Source organism: Glycine max, chromosome 9 (genome assembly GCF_000004515.6).
Source record: "Glycine max cultivar Williams 82 chromosome 9, Glycine_max_v4.0, whole genome shotgun sequence".
Lineage (NCBI taxonomy): Eukaryota > Viridiplantae > Streptophyta > Magnoliopsida > Fabales > Fabaceae > Glycine > Glycine max.
Window position 1 is genome coordinate 20,533,457 of NC_038245.2, and position 22,987 is coordinate 20,556,443.

Below are 22,987 nucleotides of genomic sequence, written 5' to 3' on the forward strand. Positions count from 1 at the left end.
AGCTTGTCAACGGTTATAACCGCTTAACCATCATAACAGTAAAGCTTAACGGTATTTACAATTAGTGTTTGTTCGAGAAGCTTCTTTACGTGGTTACGTAATCACGTAAGTAGTGGGGCTTGCTAGTTTCTCTCCTGGGTCTGGGACTCTTAGGTTCGTGAATGGTGCTAGCAGTGTCGGGCTCGTGTACAGTGCTAACATTGGACTATAAATTAAAATTTGAAGGTTAAAGACAAAATTTATTAATTGAAACGTACTTAACTTACTAAACTAAAGAAGGGTTTTCAGATTGTGCATCCATATAGAAACAAAATGTGGAGGATAAAGATAGCAGATGGAGGGAAAGATGCACACATATTCGGCACAAACAATTTCTTGGGAAGACAAGTATGGGAATTTGATACTAAGACAGTAACACATGAGGAACGAGCCCAAGTTGAAGCAGCACGTGAAGATTTCTTTAGAAATCGATTCAAAATTAAAACTAGTGGTGATCGACTTTGGCAATTTCAGGTATCCAAAGATGATTCTACATGAAGCTATAAGCTATTTATTAGTCCATCTTCTTGGTTATTCGATCAGACATGTTAATTAATTTTTTTTACTAATTAAAAAAATTGTTTAATTATTTATTAAATAATTTTTTTAGTAAATAATATTTTTTGAAATATTACTTAAAATAGTTTTTTTTTTTAAAACGCTAACTTTTAATTGCTTCAAATTATAAGCTTTTAACTTCTAGTTTTTTTTTTAAAAAAAAATCACTTTTATTCTAATATATTTATTCATTTTCTTTATTATTTTTTTTAAATAAATTATGATTTTATTATTTTTTTCAAATAAATTATGATTTTATTATTTTTTATCATTTTACACTTTTCAACTACTTTAACATCTAATTTTATTAAATTCTTATAATTTAATATGCTAATTTTTCAACTTTCAACTACCAACTATTTTGCGGTTCCTTTTGTTGAACACAATTATAAGCCATTGTTTTAGATTTATATTTAACGAGAGTTTTATTCTTCGCATTTTTCTTCCAAGAAGGTTTCTAGTTATTTTTCTTAACCTCTTATCCATTTTAATAACCTATCATTCTATCTTTATTTTTAAATTTATTTTCATTATTTTTTAGAAGAAATTATCAATAGTTAAAAATAACATTATATCCAAATATAAATTATTTATAATAAATCTAAAATATAATTTATATATTTAAAATATTTAGTTATTGCAAAATTTAATTATGATATGTAGAAGCAAAGCCTTTGTCTTTGATGTTTTGATGATGATCGTGATGATTTGATGAAAATGCGCTTCTCAAGTTTAATTCAAGACAATGATTCAAGAATACAAGATACAACATCAAGAAGATCTCTAGTATTTTAGGAAAGGAATTCCTAATTGAAATAACAAAAGTTTTGGCCAAGAAATTTAAGTTAAAAAGTCTTTTTCAAGAGATTTACTCTCTGGTAATCGATTACCACAGGATGTAATCAATTACCAATGGCCAAAATGGTTTATAACAGCTATTAGAAATTTGAATTCAAATTTTACACTGTGTAATCGATTACACAATATTGGTAATCGATTACCAGCAATTAATAAACATTTTAATTCAAATTTTAAAGCCTGTAATCGATTACACAAATCTTGTAATCGATTACCAGAGGAGATTTTCAGAAAATAACTTCCAAGAGTCACATCTATTCAAATGTTTTACGAATGGCCATCAAAAGTCTATTTATATGTGACTTAGAAACATGAATTGATAGAGAGTTTTAATTGTTCAAAAAGTTTTATCCTCTCAAAAGATTAAGAGAGTTTTTCTGAACTGAAATGTCTCATTCTCTCAAAAAGGATTTCTGGTCAAACACTTGCATATTCAATAAGGAGTTTTGATTGATCTTCATTGTACAATCTATCTCTTTCAAGAGAGATTTCTTCTTCTTTTCTTCTTACTTCTGAAAAGGGATTAAGAGACCGAGGGTCTCTTGTTGTAAAGGATTCCTGAACACAAGGGAAGGGTTGTCCCTGTGTGGTTCAGACTTTGTAAAAGGAGTTTTACAAAGAGAGTGAAAAATCTCAAGTGAGTTGCTTGAGGACTGGACGTAGACACGGGAAGTGGCCGAACCAGTATAAATCAGTTTGCATTTCTCTCTTCCCTTAAACTTCTTTTATTTATTGTCATTTATCTTTTGCTTTAAAGAAGTTTATTCTGAATTGTCTTTTGAGTAATTCATGTTAAGGGTGCATTGTTAATCTAAAAAGAGAGAGCGAAATTTTAATTGGGAAATAGTCTTTGTATCTTAATTCAACCCCCTTCTTAAGATAACTGAGATCATTTGTCTAACATAATATACTATATATATATATATATATATATATATATATATATATATATAAAAGATATATAAGTTATAATTAAAATTCATAACAAATAAATAGCTTTAAATACTAAAATTATATTTTAAATGTATAACAAACCATTTATATTATAATATAAAATTATTTTTAAAAGAAACTGAAATTAAAGATAGAGAAAAGAAAACTAAAAATACCGATAAAAAATGAAAGTGTTTTTGTAACACTCTAGGAGATATTACATTTTGTCTTCTTACATTACTAAATTTTTAAAACTTAGAATATAAGAATATTAGAACTAACAATGCAGAAAATAAACCTTTGAGATGCATAACATAAATAAAACGTATACAAAGCTTTTGATACTTAGATGTCTTACAAAAGTATCACCAAGGTACATAAAACATAAAACAAAATGTCAAGCATTGGGAGACACAAAACTATACTAATTTTCCTCCAAGCAAGCAACTTCATGCTCCAAGCTTCTTCCATGAAGATGTCCATTTGTTTAGCCTATAAAAATACGAATTTAAAAAGGATGAGACATAATGTCTAAATGAGTGCTCTAAAGACTTTATGTCAACTCTCCATTTTAGGGATTCTTATCCTAACTCTCATGACTTCTCTTTTCTTTTCTTGGTACTCTTATTCACAACTGTTATCCCATCACATCATTTCTACATACTAAGATCATACCTTAACCTTTCCTTGGACACTTAGATTTGTCCTTATATGCCAAATCTAAGGTCACTAGTGCATTAAGGCACCTAGAAATCATTATTGCTCCTTAATCTCTCACTAAGGTCCCGCTTTCCTTTCACACTAGTTAGATAAGAAAATGTTTAACCTTTATCTTTCCTTTTAGCTAACCTAGGGCCTACAAAGCCTCTATGTGAGGTACGTCCTATTGCATAACCCTAGGGGTAGCTCCCATCATACACACATACTCACCCCTTCTTGTATAGGTCTACTTCACGTTGCTCACCTAGCAACTAGGCACATGACACCTATCACACACCAACACGTGAAACACATATACATCACACATAACAATTCCTAGCTGGTTTCTACAACTGTATGGTCTGTGTCATCTTTCTATTTAACTTACAATCCAGCCTCCTGTCATTTTTGTTGGTTGAGCTTTAGTCAGGAGAGGTTCCTCTCACTATGACCTCTTACTACCACTAGTCAAAAGTGGTTGATCTACCTTCCATTATTGAAGGATGTTCCTTTAAAATCATTATTTATATAACAAAGAATAAGTTTGTCCTTCCCTATGAAGAACCCTTTCTTCCTTGTGAAGAAGGTTGTTTTTCCCCTAAAGGTGTCTGGGCTGATGATGATCCATTCACTCACTCTAAGGGGTCATTTAGCCTTAACTCTTACAACTCCTCTAGAGTTGCATAACTTCTCATATTTCTTGGAGTCATAATTAACTTTCTCTTTGAAACTCTTTTATAAAAACATTTTCATAAAATAATCATTTCCTTAAACTTTTTGAAAACTCATCATCACTCCTTAGTGACCTAAGGGTTCTTTAGCCCTTTTGCACATCATTGTATGTCGAGCGTCTGACTCTCGAACATGACTAGTATCGGGGAAGGTTCCACCCTATGTCACTAAGGGGATACCTTTATATAAAAAAAATATAAAAAAAACTTTCTTGAAACTATAACCTTCACTTAAAAACCTCTATTGAAACTTAGGGGAAACTCCCCACCTTTTTACTAATAGGCACAGGTATAGTATTAGGTGTTTTATATGTCTTTTATTAAAAAGGATTTATCATTACATACAATTAAACCTAAGCATATGTGACAATGACATGAGTGCAACAACAATTAAGGCTACCATTATCATCAACAAATAACACCACATAGTATCAAGCAATCATAGAAATACAAGGGTAGAAGCATAGAAAGAAACTAAATATTTATAGCCCTTATACTCTCCAAAAGTCCCTTTAGAAAGGGTCCCAAAGATGCTCTCTAGAGATTTTCTTGCTTAAGCTAGAGGGGATTCTCACTTAAGCTAGAAATACTTATCGCTTAAGCTAAAAATCCCTCAGATCTCGACACACTCTCACTTAACCGAGACTCTTTCCTCACTTAAGCAATATTCCTTGCTTAAGCTATGAATGACCCTCGCTTAAGCTAAACTCTCTTATTGCTCCCTAGTGCCACTCTCACTTAAGTGAGACTCTAACCTCGCTTAAGTGAAATTCCTCGCTTAAGGCATGGGTGATTCTTGCTTAAGCTATGGTGAACAAAACCTCCCTCGAACAACTATTGATTAAGTGGGAAAAGGTCTTCATTTAAGCGAGATTGCAACTCTTATAATCATGAGCGTTCACGATTTTTCTCTCCATGACCTTCCAACCTCTTCCATACAAGTAAGATCAAACTTATAACACATCTACACCAAAACCTAACTCTCAAACATGCATAAATACCTCTCAAGCAGGCTCAAATCTTGTCCTAAACATTAAATCCCTAACTTAGGGCTCAAAAAGAAGAAAAGAACAGGGCGTTGATCGAAGATTCAAATAAGGGGAACAAAGAAGGCTGGAGGAAAAGCACTCACACTCAAAGTCTCGAATTTGAGCTCTAGGCACTAGGTCTCTGATCTTTGCTCCATTTCTCTCCTTTAACTCTTTTTCCTTCTTCTCATTCTCTCTAATTTCCTTTCTTTATTTTGTCCTTTTCTCTCTAACTCACCCTTCTCTTTTCTATTAACATTGTGGTGTGTGTGTGGCTTAGTAGGCCTTAACCCACCTGGGGCCTTGGCTCCCCATCTAGGTCATGTTATCCTATTTTCATCAATTCCTAATATAAATTGACTATTATTTAGGCTAAATTATAATTTTGGTCTTCTTATAATTTCAAATCCATAATTTTAGTCCCCCTATTTTTAAATCATGACATTTAGTCCTCATATTTTAAAAAATAAGCAATTTTAGTCCTTTCATCGATTGACTGTTAGTTGACCATCCAAAGTCAAACATTGACTTGGATGTGGTACATTGATGCTGACGTAGAACTTATATAGGCTGTTGACATGACATTTATATGGAAAAAATTAAATGAAGTGAAAAAACAAGAAGTGTCTTAATAAGAATTGAACTCATAATCCTTTATTAATAGACAAAACAATAAATCACTAAGACACTTGCTTTGTTTAATTAACTATATTAACATTATTTTCTATGTATCATCAGTAAAAAATTATTAATTTTTTTTTCAAATTATCAAAATTTATAAATTAAAAAATATTTAATATATAAATATTTTTAATTTTATGAAAATAATTAGAGTGAAAATAATATGTATATTAAAATCAATTAAAATATTATGTAAATAATTTACATATTAATTTATGAAATTTAATTATAAATTGGTAAAATAAAAATATGTAAACTATTCAAAATAAAAACATATAAAATAAAATTAAATATATTTATATATTAAATGTTCTTAATTATAAATTTTGATAATTTGAAGAAAAAAATAATAACTCTCGACTATTGACACCTAGAAAATAATGTTAACATAGTTAACTAAACAAAACAAGTATGTTAGTGGTTTATTATCTTATTTATGAATAAATGATCATAAGTTTAATTTCTATTAAGATATTTTTTTTTACTTCATTTAATCTTTTTTCACATAAACTTCATGTCAACTGTCAATATAAGTTTTATGTGATCATTAATATGTCAGATCAAAGTCAACATTTGACTTGACTTTGGAAGGTCAAATGACGGAAAGATCAAAATTACTTTGTCTGAAAAATAGAAAGATTAGATATCTTGATTTAAAAATATGAAAACCAAAATTGCGAATTTAAAATTATAAGGAAATCAAAATTATAATTTAATATATTATTTATAGTGACTAGGATTATCCTTTAACCGTTAATTATAGCATTATTCCATAAAAAATGTATTTTTATTATTTTTAAGGTCCTAAATCGGAGATGTTTCAAATTTCACATGATCGAGAAAGAGATTTTATTTGTTGATTGTATTCTATTTAATTTATATTTTCTATAAGCATGTCCAAGCTTAAAAAATTCCAATTAAGTTCCACTGCAAAGTCAAACATACCCCTAATTTTCAAAAAATAAGTACTGTTATTATGATACTAATTAATTAAAAAATACAATATATTCTATTAAATATTTTTAATCATTCCTTGAATTTTAATTTGTTAATCATTCAAGTGGCACTTAGCAAAACATACATTTTATTAACTATTATAATTGGAACTTTTTGCTCATCAATGAGATTCTAATGTATTTCTACAAACTTCAGTTGTTTAGATTAATTGTGAGACTAATTTTTAGTCTAAAACTTAGTCACATTTACATTTCACGCTTTTCCTTAAGGATGTATTCTGCATAAATCAAACACAAGTTTTCTTCCATATATTTAATGAGTGTTCAAAACATATGTTTTAACATTTTTAAGAAAATGCATAAAATTTATTATGTTTAATAAAATATTTTTTTCAACATAAAAGATTCTTTCAAATGTTAATTTGTATACGAGTGAGAATAAAAATTTCTTGATAAAATTGATGAACTATATATGATAATTTTTTTTTATAAAGTTCATATGATGATTAATTATAATAATTTAATTTGAATATATTGAAAATATAAAAAATATATATTATCATTTAATCATAAAATATTATGTATAATAAAATTTTTTCTCAGTACAAAAAAGTTTATTATTTTTTTATTAATTACCTTAAAAAAAATTTTACTGTATTACCTTAAAATTTATTTCTAGTGTGATTTTAATATTAATTACCTTAAAAGTTAAAAGTCATGTTTAACATGATTTCTTTTATAATAAGCACCTTAACATGATTTCTAATACATTGACATTTCAGAGAAAAAGAATTATTAACAGTACAGTCCATAAAAATTTGACTTTAATTGTAAACATATTATTCTTGAAAATTTGATAGATTAATAATTAAATATATTATACAATTTTTTTCGGCTGAAAAAAGGTTGAATAATAATAATTAAATATATTATAAAAATATTTTATATTAAAACATTATAAAATAAAATAATTGATTCATTAAAAAATATAATAAAATGATTATAATTTACACAATTAAATAATTTAATATAAAAAATATTTATCCTTATATTTGTGGGAATTATAATGCTATTTTTTGTTTAGGGTTATAATGCTAATTATAAAAAGTTTAAGTATATATACATGTATGCGGAGGAAGGGGGATAGTATTGTATATATAGCTCAGTGGATGATTCAACCATAAGTGTCAGACGTAAAATAATTTTTAAGAAATTTTTTTAAATTATATTGGACCTTTTCTATGTGATTTTTTTACTTTATAAAAATTAATAATAATATTTTTTTTGATGGACCTAAAACTTAGACTTTAGTTGTTATACCGTTGGAGATATCCTTGTCCATGCCTCTTTGTTTTTGGATTCCTGAGAAAAATTAATTAGTATTGTTACATGTTTTTGTTCTCTTAATTTATAAATGTTAAGTATAACTCCTTCTTTACCTTTAAAAAAGTATAACTCTTTTCTTTTGCCATTTTTGTTTCCCAATTTCTACAGATTCTAAAACAAAATAATTTCAAACAAATAATAACTAGTGTGAAGATACAAGATGATGAAAAAATTACATGTGAAGAAAAATACTATCACATTGAAGAGGGCTGCCTATTATTTATCAGCACTACAGACTAGTGATGGTCATTGGCCTGCTCAAATTGCAGGTCCCCTCTTTTTTACTCATCCATTGGTAAGTTCAACCTATTCAAAATATATTAGATACATTTTTGTAGTAACTTTGTATTTCAAATCGTTATTAAATAAAAATAGAATCATAGATATGTGAAAAAAAAAAGAATCATAAAATTAATGTATTTTAAAAAAAGTAGTTCAATTAAGAAAATCTATAATAGATAATTGTTTAGGTGAATTGTTTATAATAATTTTTTAGGACCTTATAATTTTATATAGATTTAAACACTCTACATGAAATTCACTTCAATGCTAATGTTGTTAGAGTGAATGATTAATTTAATTTTACTCGTCTTACAATATTTAAAAATATTTTATTTATGATATAAGTTTATTAAACAATATCATGTCATTTACTCCAATAAAAAAAAGGTTAAACAATTATGCTTAAAGTTAAATAAGTCATGTAAGATGCTCTAAGAATTGCTCAATAACTATGTTGATTTGGAACTGCTTCACGCATCATGTTTTGACGGGTTTTAAGCTAGACGAATTAGTTACAGTCATTTAAAAGGATAAAACTTCCTCAAAATTTATTTTTTCATGCTAAATTAAAGTCACTTATAGGTACGTAATTGATGTGTTGTTTATAAATCCAATAGATGAAAATTAAAAAAGGAAATATAATTCCAATTGGATTGAATACTCTCACTTGGCTACTTAGCTAATTAACGTACAATATATATAGGAGATAATTAAGGAGTTAAAGATGCATAACGAAACATACAATTCTAATTCTACCTTTAATTAGCAATCATTCTTGCTTGTTTGGAGTATGGCATATGGGTAAAACTGTCTTTCTACAAATTTTGTGATGAAAATAAAAAATTGGACAGTACAAACAAAACTTCTTTTACAACCACATAATATTGTGTAGGATTTCAATTAAGAGTAAAATTTATATTTGGTTTTCTAAAAATATAAGTATTTTTTAAATATTATTATTAATTAAATCTTTCGGTCACTAAAAATAACTTTAAAAAACCATAATTTTGAATGAGTAAATTTTCTTTTTACCTCTATAGTACAGGAATTAAACTATCAATAGTTTCGTAGATTGATGGATTAAATTAATTTTGATTTTCAAATTCACTGTCAATTTTTTGGATGATCAGGTCTACATATTATTTATGATGGGGAATTAAATCAATATTAAAATTGTTAGAACGAACAAAATAATAATATAGCTACAATCATTAAACTTAATTCCATTCATCTTATCGAATAATATTAGACCATAATTTAATTGATTGTTTGTGGAATTAAAAAAATACTAAATACTGTTAATTAAGTGAAAAAAATCATTTTGTCAATATTATATTACCAAAAATACTTAATTTCTTAAATAATCATGAAAGTAAGATCTCCAATAATATATTGCCATCTCTAATAAATTCATCAGTTGAACTAATCTCTCTCTCTGAAAACTTTTTTTCTTTATTGTGAGAAATAAGAACGCTAAATTATTATTTTGATCTTTTTATTTATTTTATTCAATTTATTTTTGTTTTAATAAATATTCAAATTTAATCCCTTATTTTTCGAAAGTGCTTCAATGTGACCTATTTAGCTTTGAGCCGATGCATTGAATCATTTAAAAAATAAGAAACTAAATTAAACTTTTACTAAACAAATAACCAAATTGAATAAAATAAATAAACAGATCAAATTAGTAATATATCCAAATAATAAGTATAAGTTAGTTTGTGGTCACATTATCTCTTTAAGAAGTCATGTGTATTCTTTTAATAGCATCCAAATAAAACCTAATGGTCTATATTTATAGTTGTCACTTTTTACAATAAATAGTATTCTCATTTAATGTACTCTCTATATGTGTGTGATTTATAATTGTACTTTACAAAATTTATGTAGTGTCGAAATACCATTTAACATTATTTTTCTACTTGCTTAAAACTTGCAGGTCATTTGTTTGTACATTAGAGGGGTATCTTGATTCTATATTGTCAGAAGAGCATTATTGCAGAGAGATTCTTCATTACATATATATTGTCATCAGGTATATACATTAAATTTCAAAATGTGATATCAAAATGATTGCGATGATGAAGGAAAAATTATATAATGTTAATTTTTACCATTTATTTTTCATTTGACAAAACTATTGGATCATTATACTTAACTTTCTTGTCATTATGCTTCACTACAAAATTTGAAATTTTTTCAACAGTAAACAATTTATGCTAACCAATACTTTCATTTGAAGAATGAAGATGGAGGCTGGGGACTACATATAGAGGGTCATAACGCCACTACTAAAAATATCCTATTTTACGACGCACATTCTACGTCGGTCTTATATAATCTGACGTAGTAGTGCACACGGTGGCATTTACGTAAATATATAAGTTTTATATACGGTGCATTTTGTATACGACAATGTTTCATTTTAACCCTGCCTTTGTACCTTTGGTGGAACTTATCTAAGACGGTGCGTTTATAGACACTGTCGTAGAAATAGTCAGATACAAAGACGGTGTTACGCATACACCGTCTTTAATTTTGTACTTTATATACTCTTGTTTCGTGATTATTGAACACTCTCGTGTCCTCCAAAAACCTATTGCAATAACCTATAGCGCGTTGTTGCCTGAACTCATCCCACCGACGACTCCGTCGTGCCCACCCTCACATTGCGTTTCCCTGACCTCCGCAAAAGGAACCCTAGCTATTGTTCCCACCACCGCCACGTAGCCAAAGTCGTGCCCTTTGGAGTGGCGTCGCCACCTTGCTAGTGTGAAGGTAAGGATGTCAAAGTTTTTGAGTTCTTGTTTGGTAATATAAATGTGTTATAGTATTAAGGGTTTACTTAAGTAAGACTTTTAAAATGTGATTATCGACTTGTTGAGTTGCCCTAACAATGTCATCGTTAAATATGCCAAAAGGGTTTACTTAAGTTAGAGTACTAAGGAAGTTTATGTTCTTGGTGGTTTTGGTTTCACGTTTTTCATATCTGGATTGGTGCACTTCGAGCATAGCTTGTTGGATTTATTACATATGCATTTGTGGTTGGGATTATTTTCCTCCATTATTAGATATGCATAACCTGTTGGATTCAAATGACAAAAGGAATCTATGCTACTGTACTAGTTTTCTTCTTCACACTGATTAAGGGTTATTATTATAATTATAAAAATGCACAAGTGGTTGGATACAATTTTCGTCTTGCCCCATCTGAACTATTTTTTGATACATGAATGACACTGTTGAATAATGTATTTTTTTATTTGCGTCGTGTAGTTTTTTGTTTTGATGAATAGTATGAGAGTTATGGTTAAGCTTCAACTGAAACTAAGAGTCCAAGAACTGCTATTCGAGTTGGATAATTATTTGGACTAGGTTTTGGAAAAGTCTAAAAGAAATGCTCTTAGCTCATGGTTGGAATAGAACTATCCCCACATTTGTAATAATATCTAGTTCCAGCTTGAACACCTACATGAAGAAAGAAATATGTCTGAGCTTAGTCCTAACAAATTAGAGTCATTATTTGTAGTTATTATTCAATTGATACCATTCTTTTTGTTTTCATATAGTGACTCAGAATTTATTTTTAACATATCATCATAAAAATCTTATACTTTGTAGCTTCATAAATTTAAAGAAAATAAATAGTAATGTGCTTAACAACAAACAATTAAATATTGTTATATGATTGGGATATGATTAGAAGAGTAATAAATCAGAAATTTGAAACTACAGTGAACAAAGTTATCTGTGGGTTTGAATTAATTTTGTTACATTTTTCAGAGGAACTTATATCAATTGGAAGAGTTACTCAAGAAGGTTAAATTGAAAACCATAAGGACTAAACCACCTTCTGAATCTATTGCTGGCACAAGGTACTTTTTGTTTATTAAATTTGATTGTGCATTTAGAAATTATTAAAAATAAAAAATTTTCTTATGGGTTGTTATTGGTTGGTAAGTTGGTGTATCTTAGTTTCACTTGTTGATTGGTAAGTTGGTATTAAATGCATGCATGTCAATTTTGATTGTACGTTTAGAAATTATTAAAAATAAAAAACTCAGATTTTATTGATAGCCAAGAGGGAGGGAGGGTGCACCCTCATGATATCTTTATCCTCAGAGAATTGAACAATGAAGTAATCATTCCTCATGTTTATAAAATCCTTTCACCTTGGGGTTACATTAGTTCTTGAGATGATCAGCTTTTAGAAGTTCATGCTAAGTCTTTTCCCCACAAATTTCATGATCAATGTCTGCTTTTAATTTTTTTACAAACACACTTAATTTTTTCGTATGGAATGCAGATCTTAGGGAAAAGAAGATTTAGAAGTTTCTCATTCTTGACTCTATTTTGACTCATTTCTTCTTCAATTGTCTCAAAAGTATCATCCTTATAATAACTAAACAACTCTTTTTTATCATTTGAGAAAATTATGTGGCCTACATTAATCTTGTACATGCATCCATATATGACACTAGTAAAGATTTTCAAAACTTTAATATTCTCTAAAGACTCCAGCACCCTTAATTTTTTAAAACCTGTTTAGAAAGATCGAAGAATATACAATATATATTAGTTGAGGAGTCAAATTAAAACCATAATTTTAGACGATTTGCATAATTAATTTAATAGTATGTTGAGTTTGACATCTTAAATGTAATTTTAAGAAACTTATAGGTATAAGTATAAAACTTTCACATGTCAAACATGATGTCTTCATACTCAATAGACTCCAAACACTCTATAACAACATCCCTAACTCATTCCTATGTGATTCGTGTTAATCTATTGTCGTATAAAAGCTGTCCAAAAATTGTGAAAACCATTTTTTTTTTCATTTTACATCTTCTTTCTTTGCGTTTTTGTAATTTATTAAAAAAATAGTTACTTTTTCAATAGTTGACCTGAATCCTCTCCCGTAATGGCGGGAACTGGAGGTGAAATCTCAGATCTTGCCACTTGTCCTTCAATAAATATTAAAAAAAATCAATTGGATTCAATTGTCTCTTCTCTCTCTTCGTACTTCACGTCGTTAAAAAGTGTATAATACTCCTGTCTCTTTCTCTCTTTGTAGTGCGGTGGCCGGAAAATTGAGAAAGATTGTCCATGTCCGCAGTGACCTTAGAAAATATTAAAAACACACCAACCAGGAATCAATATTTCAACAGTCAAGATAAAGAAAAAGGGTTAGGAGAAAGAATATTTAAAAAATCATACACCAAATAACTAATTATCTTAAAAATCTCAATCAATTTCTGATAACCATTTGTGGAGAAAATTCCAGTAAGTTAAGACTGTCTACATTGTTCTCTAATATGTTTGCAATGAATTGAAGATCTCAAGAAAACTGTTGTTTTCAAATGGAATATAGGGAATGATTTGGGAGCTTCTGAAAATTTTGTTTGTTGACAAAATGAGGAAAAGAAAAAGCCCAGAATAAGGAAAATGAGATTTTGTTTGCTTAGACCCAGCCGGAAGAGTCATCGGAAATGAAGGTCTAGAGGGTGAGGAACTCGCCGGCATTGATTTGAGAACAAAAAAGAGAAACGAAATTAGAATTGAGGATTCGGTCAGTTTAATTAAATGGTGACATTTGATGATTAATAAATCTCAGTCATTCATTTTAATATACCTCAACACGATACGTGAAACCTAAGAATTTTAGTTTTCAGTGTATTTAGGAAACGTGCACATTTAAGCAATTTTTGGGTCCACTAGCTAATTAACACCACGAATTAGCAGATTGTGCAGCAGCAGCAGCAATTTTTAAAATATTACCAAAATACTCTCATTCAAAACTGTCACGTTGCATTTCATGCAAAGTCAATTATAATCAACCCTATGTGACAGATTTAGAATTTTATAAGTGAAACGATAACCACTTTTAAGAAGGATGCTTCTATTTGGACACTCAAAAATTTGAAACATGTTATTAGTATTTTTAATTTTTTTATCTGGATTTCTTCCTATCAAATTATATCACACTAATTAAATCAATTACTTTTTTTTTCATCTCTCTCAAGATGTAAACATATAAGAAATACCCCATCATGACACCACCATTTTTTCTTTAAAGTAATGATACATCAATAAACATTTCATTATTCTAAACATATATATCTCCAACACTTCTTTATCTCTATCAATCTCTTCTTATCATATCATAAACTATATTATATTTATATTTTTTTTCTTTTTTGTCTTTCATTAAGTGTCAATAATAATATCGGTGTTCATGTAACATTTTTCTATTTTTTATGACCCTCCATTCCATCACCCTGCTATAAACATTAGTGAGCCACTTGTCTCTCCCTTTTTCACTTTTGCCCTTCAAGTTTCTATTTGTGCACCCTATACCACACCTTTGTTTTTGTTGCATCTTGTCTTGCCACCACTGCATCTTGTCTCATGTCCTTTCTTTGTCTCTCTTTTATTGCCATTGTCTCAAGCCCTCTCTGTGATGTTTGAGTAGGTTGTCCACTATGCCATTGTAGTTTTTTTTTTTTTTTTGCACAGCAAATATCAATATATTATATATGAAATTCAGTACTAGGTGTACTGAAAATACAAAGATAAAAACAAGACAATTACAGTCTGAACCCCACTAGGAGGAGCCAAAAGACAGCCCACAAAATAATACAAACCCATCCCCTCTAGGAAAAAGCATCCTTTAAATTGGTTGACCAGAAATTAAAGTGCAGTTGGAAATCCTTCTCCACACATTTTAGCCAGGACCAGGTGTGGAACAAGGCATCATCCATGACCTTTTCAGGAATAAAAGGTTGGTTCTTGAATATCATGTCATTTCTATGGTGCCAAATGAACAAGGACAGGGCTATCCACAGAAATTCCCATCTTTTGTTTGTATTAGCTTGGCTATTCCACTGAGAGAATTGTAAAAAGTGATTCTTTGGGTCTGTGGAAAAAGGACCCACTCTATTAACCCATCTCAATGGCTCCCACCAAAGACTCCTAGTCTTTGCACAGTTGAACATAAGATGATAGATTGATTCTTCTTCATGATCACATAGAGGACAACTATAAGAAGGCATTGTGACCTGTCTCTTTCTGAGATTGTCCCTAGTAGGGAGTCTATTCTTAAGAAGTCTCCAAGAAAAAGCACTCACTCTTGGGGGAATTTTCAATTTCCACATAATGTTGAGAGCATTGTCTTCACTATCAGTATTATGAGCCTCCTGCAGCACTTTGTAGGCAGATTTTGTTGAGAATAGACCATTGGGGTCAGGCTTCCACCAAAGGAAATCCCTGCTGGATTGGTGTATGTGACCAGAATCAATCTCAGCTAGGAAATCAGCTGCCATTTCAATTCTGTGATAAAAAAAATCCCTTCTCCATGATAACTTCCATTCCCATCTGTCCTCCACAAAGTCTCCCATAGGATTGATTGAAGAATTCTGCTATTTACTTATTAAATATAGATGGGGATATTTTCCTTGGAGGTTACAGTTGTCCCCCAGCCATTTATCCTTCCAGAAACTGATGTTGGACCCCCTTCCCACCCTCCATTTTAGGTTATCAATAAAGCAGTTATTGTGTTGCTGCTGAAAGATGATCTTCAAATCCTGCCACCATTGGGAAGTGAAATTCCTCCTTCCACCAGAAATCAGCTTCTTCCACCCACCATACTTAGAAAGTAAAATTCTAGACCAAGGTTGATTATGGTTATTAGCCAGCTGCCACCCCCATTTGCCAAGTAAAGCCTCATTAAATTTAGATAAGTCTTTAATCCCTAGACCCCCTTTGTTCTTAGGAAGACAAATTGTGTCCCACTTCACCCAAGGAATCTTGCTGGCCTCTTGGTGACCTCCCCAAAGGAAATTTCTCTGGATGGAAACAATTTTGTGCACCACTTTTTTAGGGATCCTAAAGAAGGATAGAAGGTAGATAGGTAAGGCTGATAGGACTGAATTGATGAGAGTGATTCTGCCCCCCATAAATAAGCTTCTTTGCTTCCATTTTGCAAGTTTGACTTCAAACTTCCTTATAATAGGCTGCCACACGATCCAGCTCTTAGAGGACACCCCAACTGGAATTCCTAGGTAAACAAATGGAAAATCCATAGTACTGCAGTTGAGGAATTGGGCTGCATCCCTGCACCAACTTACAGATTTACCCAAACAATCAAAGTGACTTTTAGAATAGTTTATCTTGAGGCCAGAGGCCTCTGCAAAGCACCTCAGAAGTTTGTACGTCACACCAGCATTACACCCCACCATGCTAACCATGCAACCCTCATTCTTATCTTCATTCAATAGTTTCTAGTATTTTTTTTGTTTTAATTTATCTTCAGATAAAATTTGATATTTTGTTAGATGAGAAAAACATATATTATTACAATTTAAGTTTAATTGCACTTTTAATCTCACAGGGATGAATAGTATAACACAGATTCATAGATCTCTATAGGACAATGGTAGTATAATGCTATTAGCTAAAGTAGTGTAACAAAATGTACCTTCAACAAAACCTAGCTTGCCTCAAACAGGAAGAATCCAAATGTAGCATAATGAGTGAGTGTTATTTTAGCAAAGACTAGCTAGCTGTAATTTGTAGATGCCAAGATATGACGTTGTGATATCAGATTCAATAAAAGAAAGCAAAATCTCAGTACATGTAAAATGAAATAGGGTAAGGACATAGAGATTCCATCCAAATGCTAGGACAATAATTTCTACAATACAAATGAGATCATATTGGAACATTTCCATTTCAAAATTTACACTTTTTTTTTTGGAGCCATTTCTTAATTATATATTCCTGTCTTGCAATGATGATTTGAGCTTTATATAGCTAGAAAGAATATGATGTAGTGAAGACCTTCTTCCATGCTTTCAAACTCAGAGATCGAACCTTGGTTAAAGCTAAAGTTGATAGGCCTCTGGTCACTTTTCTTAAGCTGGGGTTGAATACTGTTGGAACTCTGTCTTCACTGCTTTCTTTAGTAAATGCCTTGCAATTTAATTCTTTATAATATGAAGTTGATTGCCACAAATTATTTTATACATATTAGACAAATGTTTGTCATAGATGCGGTTGATTGACGAAAGTGTTATTATTTTTCAGGCTGAATCAGGCACCAAAGAATCACATTGGGAAGAACTCTTTTAATTATTTGCAGGTGTGTTTATTGTTTCTAGTAATAGTTTAAAATATGTTTTTCAAATTCCACAAATGACAAACATGTATGATGCCTGAAAACATGTATGCGTTTAATGCCTTCATATTCATGTCGTGTAATTGTTCTTTTGAGCTGTCTAATATGATGTTTATTATGTCTTTTTGTGCCAATATCATACAATTACCAGAGTACCAGAGGTACTATAGGTACAAGTATAGTTTAAACACAATTGTGGTTCAAAAGATGAAATTAGAGGATGGTATTATGGACCAGCTAAACCCCATAACTTAAGTACATGTATGATGCACCTCTTGGAAGAGGTCTCAGCATTTACCCTTCCTTTGTTGTTTTTTTTTGCACGGAAAAAATCAAATATATTATATATAAAATTCAGTACTAGGTGTACTGAAATATTCAACAATAAATCTCTTCATCTCCGCCTTTTTATTTCCTTACCCGACCATCCCCAGAACATGTATTGCAAGGTGTTCAAATTTCTCCAGTCCCATTGCATGCAGAGCATGTCATTGACCGCTGGAAGATGGCTAATGGAGTTCTCATTGATGAGACAACCCGGCCTTGACCTCCACAAGTGCTACATCTGGATGGTGTAGTCCCTGGTTTAGCCCCTGAACCATTGCAAGTTCCACAGCTATCTAATCGGCTTATCTCTATCTATTTTTCTATGCGAAAAACTGCTTCTTTAAAGTTGAAAACAAGACTATAATACTCATGTTCAGCATCATTTGCTCCATTCCAAGAACCTCTGGAACCTGTGCCACGATAATTGCCCTCAAACAATGATTCGAACAGATCAAATGGATTGCTCCAACAGCCAACAAAAATTATCAATAATAGGAAGTGAGCTAACAAACCCTACATGTAAGACTTAAGGGGAAAAAATTATCTAAGCCTGCATGTAAGACTTCATAAAAAATTCTACCTAAGCCAATTAGAAACCTAGAGCCAATTATAAACTACAATTATCTACTAATGTTAGAGCAGCATTATGAACCATTATATGCTAGCAATTGGCAACATTGCAGAAGACAAGATAAAATTTGCTACTTTATAGTCTATGACTGAGGACAGCTAAATGCACATATCAACCACCGTCCCAAGGACAGCTACATGTCATGCAGAAAGCTTCATTCAAGTACACCAATAATACCTGTCCAGAATTTGGTCTGGGCCTAATAAGCCCTAAAAATTGGCTCATGAAGTGAGAATTGTTTAAGCCTTCATAGCAATATCTCAACACAAACAGGTCACGCCTAGGATTGGACATCTAGAGTGTAGAGATTGTAGAACTGTTTTTTTTATATTGCACTAGGAAAACTGTGAGGTCAAGTAGAATTTTATATTACAACACCTAAGCTCTAATACCATCTTGAATTTGAGTTAGCCCTGACTTAATCCCAAAAACTAGCTCATGAGATGAGGATTGTCCAAGCCTATGTAAGCTCTACTTTTACCATATATACAGTTGATGTGAGATCTCACCAATCTGCATACCACAAGTTTCCTTTTCTAAGACAGATATTTCAAGGTTAACAATAGGAAATCTAGTCAACCTTTATATTCACTGATAATAAAATTGGTTTAGATAACGATGGAGCCATTAAAAATGTATGCCATATTATGGAAGAGGTGAAAATCTACCCAAATCATCAGTATCAACACTTGTTGCTACACCACCACTCAAGCCATTCTGGTTGCGACCAAATAGACCCCAATCAGTGTCTGCCTGAGCATCAACAAAGACCTGAGGCTTTACTTGAGAGTACATATGCTGAGGTACCAGTTGAAGGCCATTTTTATTCAGATAAAAAATGCAACTATTTAGAATTTTATTTAACCATATCAACGAAAAGGGACAAAATCACGATATGAACATACTGAAGTTTCCAAAGGTGCACCAATCGAGTGAGGTTGTGATTGTGTGGCAACATTAGCGTGGTTCGTATCTGAACGCCAAGGTGTCAATTGATATTGTGACTCCTTTAGGTTTGACTGTAACAAAGAACAAATATAAACCAATAAAATCAATTCCTCTAGCAGAAAGGGAAAGTAGACATTCCAAAATTTCAACAACATCTACTATCTAGTCCAACTAAACTTAAGAACTAATTCTATTGAATTATCCACGATACTGTCGCAGCTGATTATGTCTTCTCTTTTTTCTTGGCTGCAACCTCATTCACAGTTGCTCGTGCAGCAGCATCCATCTCCTTTCTTCTTCATAGAAGTGACTTTCTTAAGCTTCTCTTTAACATCAATGGCAGACACATCCTCTGCCTTCTCTATGTCAGTAGTTTCAAAAGTCCTACTTCCAACATTGATGCTATCAGACTGGTCTTGTGATTCTTTCTGGTCCTTTGAAGAGTTATCCTTCTTTTTCTGTTTTATTGCACTTTTGCTTTTCCAATGAACATTCTCCTTTACCACTGCACCACTTTGATCATCTTCTTTCTTGTCCAGACCTGCAATTAAAGGTCAGACGAATATAAAATTCTATAGTAAAGAATTTCCTGAACAAATAATCAGTCATTTTGGCAATCACAAATTATTCTTGGTTAGTTGCATATGGACAGGGTAAATGAGGGTTGAGGGTTGAGCAGGCTTCTCAACAACAACTTTAGCATCTACTGGAACCTCCAAGTCATTTTCATGTTCGTCCTCAGAATCGTCTTCGACATCATGGAGACCTTGGTCACTCTAACTTTCCTGTTATTTACCAAGTCTTCTCTGCAACACAATGACTGTACAGACAAATGGTTTAATGATAAGCAAGTCATAAAAGACCACAAAATTATGCAACTACGAAAATTGTGTTTGAGATAGATTATTTTTCCCAATTTCAGCTAATTTTATATTTTATAAATGTTTGAAAAATGAAGGTGAATTTGAATTGCACCACTTTCGTCATTAAATTTCAATGTTGTCGTTTGTGCAGTTTCTGTTGACTTTTTCTTATAAGCATTGCTAAAAGAACCCTTTATGTTGTTTTTCATGAGTTTGACAACCTCCAAATTTGACCAACGTTGACCTTAGCTGTAGAATAGAGGCCAACAAACTGAAAAATGCCAAATCCCTTGAAATAGCCATGCACCATTTAACTTGTTAGCATTGTTGGTCCAACTAACTACAATTGCTACTGTGTTTTCCACTGCAGTGTTTTGTACAAAAGGTGCAGTGCTGCTGTGTTTTCTACTGCAATTGGTGCTCTATGCTTGTCATGCATGTCAAGTAACCCCTAAGCCACTAACGTTTCACATAGAAGGTGCAACATGGATCGAAGTTGGATGAACGCATCTCGTATAACTGAAGAGTACGAGAATGGTGTTGAAGAGTTTTTGCAGTTTGCTCAAAGTAAAGCGCAACCTATGTGGGGAAAAAATTTTTGTCCATGTGTGAAGTGTGGAAATGGGAGGTGCCAAACAATTGATGACATAAGAACTCATCTTATTTGTGAGGGAATAATTCGTAGCTACACAAAGTGGATATGGCATGGGGAATCCCTCGATACAGCTGACATGTCATAGCCTGACGATGTTACTGCAGACAGTGGAAATCCTATAGAAGAAATGATTCTCGATCTTGGGCAAGAGGGGTTTGAAGAGGCACATGCAGCGTTGTATGACAACATAGAAGTTGATTCAAAAATGCCTTTGTATTCCGGCTACACATCTTTCACAAAGTTGTCTGCTGTGTTAGCTCTGGTTAACTTGAAGGCTCGATTTGGGTGGAGTGACAAGAGTTTTAGTGAGTTGCTGATGTTGTTGAAAAACATTCTTCCTGCTGATAACGTCTTGCCAAAGAATCACTACGAAGCAAAGAAGATTTTATGTCCAGTTGGGATGCAATACGAAAAAATTCATGCATGTTGTAATGACTGCATTTTGTACAGAGATGAATTTGCTGAACTAGATTACTGCCCTATGTGTAGGGTTTCAAGGTACAGACCGACCAACGGAGATTCTACTGTACTAGTATCTGCCGCCAACCGCCGTCCAGCAAAGGTGTGTTGGTATCTCCCAATAATACCAAGGTTTAAGCAGTTGTTTGCTAATGGGGAAGATGCAAAAAACCTTATATGGCATGCAAATACCAGAAAATCAGATGGATTGTTGCGACATCCAGCAGATAGCCCGCAATGGAAGGCAATTGATCGTCTGTATCCTGACTTTGGGGCCGAGCCTAGAAATTGAAGGCTTGGTCTTGCAACAGACGGAATGAACCCATTTGGAACCTTAAGTACTAACCATAGCTCGTGGCCCGTTTTGCTGTTCATTTATAATCTCCCTCCGTGGTTGTGCATGAAGCGAAAGTATGTTATGTTGAGTATGATGATAGCTGGTCCAAGACAACCAGGTAATGATATTGACGTATATCTAAGACCTTTAATTAACGATTTGCGGAAATTGTGGGATGAAGGGGTTGATGTATGGGACGCAAATTTGCAGCATGCTTTCAAGTTGCGTGCAATAGTTTTTTGTACCATAAATGACTTTCCAGCCTACGAAAATTTAAGTGGATATAGTGTCAAAGGACATCACGCATGTCCTATATGTGAGCAGAATACAAGTTTCCGCCAACTTAAACATGGAAAGAAGACTGTCTATACTAGGCATCAAAGATTTCTCAAACAATATCATCCGTATCGACGATTGAAGAAGGCATTCGATGGAAGTCAAGAACATGAAACCGCGCCAAATCCATTAATTGGCGATGAAGTATATCAGCGGTTCAAGGATGTCGTAAATATGTTCGGCAAGTCCCAAAAAAACCATCATCCACTTCAAACATGTGGAAAAAAAAGTCTATTTTCTTTGATCTTCCGTACTGGTCCGATCATCATGTTAGGCATTGTATAGACATCATGCATGTGGAGAAAAATGTTTGTGATTCTTTAATTGGGACCCTCCTAAACATTAAAGGCAAGACAAAGGATGGTTTCAAGTGTCGTCAAGACTTGGTTGACATGGGTATACATCAGGTGTTGCATCCTATCTCAAAAGGTACCAGGACATATCTGCCCCCAGCCTGTTACACAATGTCAACAGCTGAAAAGAGAAGTTTTTGTGAATGCTTGCGTACTATGAATGTCCCACAAGGCTACTCTTCAAACATCAAGAGTCTTGTGTCTGTGAATGAGCTTAAGTTGGTTGGCTTGAAATCGCATGATTGTCATTTGTTAATGCAACAACTTTTGCCTGTTGCAATCCGCGGAACATTGCCTGAGAAGGTCAGTGTTGCAATCAGTCACTTGTGTTTCATTTTTAATGCTATATGTGCGAAGGTGATTGACCCTAAACAGTTGGATGCTTTGGAAGATGAGGTTGTCGTTGTCCTTTGTCAAATGGAGATGTTTTTCCCTCCTTCATTTTTTGACATTACGGTACACCTAGTTGTTCATCTGGTAAGGGAAATAAGGTCTTGTGGTCCTGTGTTTTTTAGATGGATGTATCCAGTTGAGCGGTACATGAAGGTCTTAAAGGGTTATACGAAGAATCGACATCGACCAGAGGCCTCAATAGTGGAAAGATACGTTGCTGAAGAATGCATTGAGTTTGCCTCACAGTACATTGACTCATTGAAACATGTCGGTGTTCCTACATCCCGGCATGACCAGCCAAAAGCAGGCAAGGGTACTCATGGATACAATGTTGTGACAATGACTAGACATGACGT

The 22,987-nt window shown here is 32.2% G+C and overlaps 1 pseudogene; it reads left to right on the forward strand.

Moving 5' to 3' along the window:
- The first annotated feature begins 312 nt into the window (after positions 1 to 312).
- The window catches only part of LOC100781462 (beta-amyrin synthase-like), a 43,384-nt pseudogene continuing 20,709 nt past the window's right edge, over positions 313 to 22,987 (forward strand).